This window comes from Podarcis raffonei, chromosome 9 (assembly GCF_027172205.1).
Source record: "Podarcis raffonei isolate rPodRaf1 chromosome 9, rPodRaf1.pri, whole genome shotgun sequence".
NCBI lineage: Eukaryota > Metazoa > Chordata > Lepidosauria > Squamata > Lacertidae > Podarcis > Podarcis raffonei.
The window spans coordinates 50327162-50332210 of record NC_070610.1 but is presented as its reverse complement, the minus strand read 5'-3'; the positions used below and the strand labels follow the sequence as shown (position 1 = coordinate 50332210).

General features: G+C 43.5%; 1 non-coding gene across 1 annotated transcript; it reads left to right on the top strand.

Annotated features, from left to right (window-relative positions):
* Positions 1–271: 271 nt before the first annotated feature.
* On the top strand, positions 272–340 carry TRNAE-UUC (transfer RNA glutamic acid (anticodon UUC)). The gene has a single exon. It is a non-coding gene; the product is annotated as a tRNA-Glu (tRNA).
* Positions 341–5049: the final 4709 nt, after the last annotated feature.

Sequence of the window (5049 nt, the reverse complement as noted above, 5' to 3'; positions counted from 1 at the left end):
ACCCATCCGCAACACACGCTCTCTTTTAATGAGAACACGCTTTATCAGCATTTTTGTGCCAATGCTCACTTTTTTGGATGTAAATTTGCAGAATATTCACATTTTGGCAAGGGAACTTCCCCCAATGCAATGTATTTTTATATCTACCTATTAGATGAAGGTAAAATAATTCACATAAAATTATGAGGTTGGGGGGTCTTCCCCTCACCCTCCCTTACAACATGAGTGTCTCAGCAAGAGAGGTATGAACTGCAAAGAGATACAGAACTTGGCTGTAGCTCAGTGGTAGAGCATCTGCTTTTCACACAGAAGGTCCTGGGTTCGATTCCCAGCATCTCCTGGTAGGGCTGGGAATGACTGGAAGCATGGAAAGGCACTGCCAAACAGTGCAGACAACACAGAGCTAGACTGGGCAATGGTCTGACCCAGCATAAGGTAGCTTCCTATGTCCCCACCATTGAGAAAATTATTGGAAGAAAAGGAAAGGATGGGCTCCTTTCCATGCACCATTTACCAACTTCCCAGGAAGGGATGCTTGTCAGAATGCTGTCAGCGGCTCCCGGCTGGTTGCCCAGGAAAGTATAAAGATAATGAAAAGTTTCTTACCATCCTTTATTTCAATCTTTACAGAGAGAGGCCATAGAACCCAGCCTCTTGGATAATGGCATTGTCCCGAGTGAATCTCCACCCCCTGTCTCTCCCACTTCCCTCATCGTCTCCTTTACGGGTACTGCTATGTACCTTTTGTCTTTGAGCTCTTTGCTCTCCTACTTTTAAGGCTCGCTGGGTTCTGGGAGATGGAGGGTCTGGAATGCTTTCTAATGATGTGTCAGCTGGGTGTTGTTCCGGCTCTCCCATGATTTCCCAGCTTTCCCCCTCATCTGCCTCTGAGCAGCTACCTTCCTCAAACTCCTGTTGTAAATCTATACTGTCTTCCTCTTCCTCCTCCCTGGAAGGGTCAGGATGGGGAGGCAGTCACGACCATTCCTCCTCTGCCCAGTCCCTGACAATGCCATACACTAAATCTACCATGGCAGGTAAGGCCATGGCAGGATGGAGACTCCCTAGGCAGCAGTGTAGCTAGCTGCTCGGGTGCCTAGTGTGGCACAGGCATTTTGCAGCTGGGGGCAGGGCGAGCCACCCATGGCGGTGGGGCATGCTGCGTGGAGCCTCTCCGCTGCCACTCCCCTCAGCTGCAGAGTGGCTGAGGGAGAGGCAGTAGGCAGACGCAAGTCCCCCACTGGCGTTTCAGGCAGCACAGAGCCTGCAGGCACCCAAGCCACCACTTCACTCCCAGGAGAGATGCATGGCTCGGGCACGCTGCAGGCCCTGTGGTAAGTGCCGGCCCCCGTGGTGTGGCGCACCGTGCCAGCCACGTTTTGTTGCATTTGTAGACTGAACTAAAGTGTTTCATGGGTCCAATTGTTAAAATTACTTTTTAAAACTCATATTTTTGTCATTTTGTCACCCCCCCCCCATGAGGGGAATCAGAGCTTACAGGGTTAAACAGCTCAGAGTTCCAGCATCCTGCCACCTGAGGGGTGGAGAGAGATCCTACATCCAAGATCTGTTTTCTTTGTTCTGTCTGACTTTAGGTTTTGTCCGAGACGAAGGGAGTCGTTACGTTTTTCGCTCCTGACAATGGCTGATTTGTTTTCTCTTCTGCTGTACATAACAAAGCTTCTAGATTAGAAGCCTGGCATAGACTCTGTTTTTCTGCAAGCTTGCACACTTTGCACGCACAGAAAGACACACACTGTGTTTTACTCTGCTGTGCTCAGCTATGGTCCGAACGAGCAGATGCACAATGGAAACCTGCTGGACCTACACCCTGAGCAAAACTCCACCCCCCCCTCAGTGATGACACCTGGGGCACCCCCTTCCTCCGCCACTGTCCCTAGGTGGCATCTTTTCAAGAGACCTAAAAAAAACCTGGAAAGATATTCTGCCTACCAGCAGACCTCTCAATATATACTTCAGCAAAATCCACTGAGGCTGTGCACTCGCCATACATTTAAAGCTCATTGCTCCCCCCCCAAAAAAACCATGAACTGCAGTTTGCCTCCCCCACAGAGCTACAACTCCCAGCACCCTTAACAAACTACAGTACCCAGGATTCTTTGGGAAAGACATGTGCTTTGATTGCATGGTTTGTTTGCAGCCTGATAAGGCTGATTCAAAAAAGAAGGCATCATCTTACACGAAAATGGTCTGAAATAAAGCATAAGGATTGCCCTGCCATGCATTGTTTAAACATTGTTCATTTTTATTTTATTCTTCACTTCAAAGAATGGACATAGTAAATGAACTTTTTAAACAATTTCCCTATTTCATTTTTGTTATTAAAGTAAAGATATAGCATATAAAATAAACAAGTACTCTTGGTATTAATGAACCTAGCAGCACCTAAGATTGTACATTATCCTGAATTTTGTTAATTCAATACCAACCCCCTCCATTTCTGTATAACAAAGTTGTGTTTAAAAGTTTAAAACATGTTTCTTGATTAATTTTCTTGTTAAAACAAGCAAAAAAGAGGGGCAGAGTTGCATCTACCAACATTCTGCATTAGAACAAGAACAAATGAAAGGGTCTTTTCTAAGCAGGGATTAAGCCAAAAAACAGACACGTATTTCCCTTAAGAAACAAAATAAAGCCAACTGGCATTTGCAACTCCTCTCTCTCTCTCTCTCTCTCTCTCTCTCTCTCTCTCTCTCTCTCTGTGTGTGTGTGTGTGTGTGTGTGTGTGTGTGTGTGTGACTACTGAATGTGGCAAGTTGAGGGAAACCTACAGGCAATATATTTAACTATCCTCATCGAAGATGCAATGAGGAGATATCTCAGTCTTGTGAGGAAATAAAGCAAGGCAGACTGGGCAGACAAACAGGGCAGCCATTCAACTATGTTTAGGCTGCGTTTCGGAGCACAAAACCCACCAGGGCATGCAGGCATGACCATTTTTTACTACTGTGGGTGCTGCTAATGAAATTGAATATGCATCTGGCAGGTGGATAGTTAGGCTTCTGGAGGCAAATAATGTTTCCTCTGGAAAATACTGAACAGTTACATGATGAACAATTAGCTATTATCTGGAGTAATTGCTCTGCAAATTGGTAACTGGTGGCAGCCTGTGTCAAGGGACAAAGCTGTTTCCACACTGAGGCTACATAGACACCATATATTTAAAGCGTACTTAAAGCTAAGAATCCCAGGAACTGTAGTTTGCCCACCACTGAGCTACGATTCCCAGCACCCTTAACAAACCAGAGTTTTCAGGATTCGAGTGTGTGTGTGTGTGCTTTAAATGTCTGGTGTGTGTATACAGCTCACGTCTGCAGTCCTGACTCCAATTTACCTGGGAGTAAGCCAAACTGAATTCAGTAGGCCTCATTTCCAAGGAAACATGGTTGTTGATTGTACTGGTAAATTGCTGGATTTCTTTGTTGCTATCATTCCGTTATATGTATTGAATGTGTGTTGCAACTCTTGTTTTACCTATCTAGTTTTTGAGGGACAGGATGCTATGTTGCAACATAAACCTACAGAGTTTTTAGTGTCCTTCATTTTAGAGGACACTAAATTCATTTTAGAGGAGCCGACACAGTGCCCTCCAGAAGTTGCAGGACTTCCACCAGTCTCAGCCAACATGACCATTGATGAGGAATGATGTGCCTGCACTTTAATCTTTTTTATTCATCTACTCTCATGACTGAGGCAGCAACAAAAAGAGATTCACCAAATTCACTTCAATGGACATGCTGTTGTGGCAATCCATTGGTACTAGGAAGTGCACAGACATCCTGCTGACCCTCAAAGGGGTCACGTCTTTCTTCGTATTCATCTTGAACATTTGCAAAAGGTGAAAGCTTTTTGCAAGTGTTTGATTTGCATGTTCACAAAAAGCAATGAGGGCACTAGCACAGCATCCTCTCCCACTCCCCAGTCCCCAAATCTTCACAGGGGTCCCTCCACCCTCTGGAGCAGATTTTAAGACTATGTGGGGGCTACAGGAGAGAGGGGGTGAATTCTATTGCCCAAGTGGAAGTCTGTTGCAGAAACATTGGATACAACCCCTAGTCTCTGGTGAGTGCAGAAAATATTCAGATCCTAGTTTGGTGACAAGTCACACAAAAATATTTTTAAGAAGGTGTCAGTTTGGATGTAATAAGGAATCATAATTTGATGTTACATTTGAATCATTCCATTAATTTATAATTCAAATAAATGTGTGGATTTGAATGCCCTACACATTCCAGTTTTTTGTTTTCTGCTATCATTTATTATAAAACAATTAGTTTACATTAAACTAAGTACCCAGCTAAGTATCCAAACAAAACTGCTGGTTGGATAATCTGTTGTGTTGAAAAATAGATTCAGCAAATACTTGTAACAAAGGCAGCTGATCTGAAAACCAATTATTCTGGATTAGCCCCAATGAAGTGAGTATGTCTACTCCATAACAAGAGAATTGTGGCTGCCTGCCAAGATATTTCTTGTCTGCATGGAAACCCATAAAATGTAGTGATCTTGGTTAGCTGAGAATGTGCCAAATTTCATTACTGAGAACAGCATGTTGAAATCTGTCTTGTGCCCATATAATGGGTGTTTATTTATATATCGCATCAGTAATTTTAGCTTGAAATCAAATGCATTAGATAGGTCTCTTGAGAAGTCTAGATAATATTGCACTAAATTCTAAATTTCATTTTAACATGCCACATTCTTAAAGAACAAGGATTGATCCCAACATTGGGTGTTTGTGTGTGTGTTGACCACCAGGAAATGGTTTGTATAGACACAACCTTGAGCGAGCAATGGTGAGGAGGAGGAGAAAGCTTTTGCTCAAATGCAAATTCAAAAATCACACTGATCTGGAGAGAGCTGAAAGCACTTTGCAGAGAAACAATGTGCAACTACTAAATAAGTTCCAGTGTCAAAGTAGTGAGTGCTTTTCTCCAGATATCATATGCCTGTTTGAAAATTCCCTGTATAGAATTGTGGATTGGTGGTGGGTATTATGATATATGCAGGTGATATTTGGCACATTTA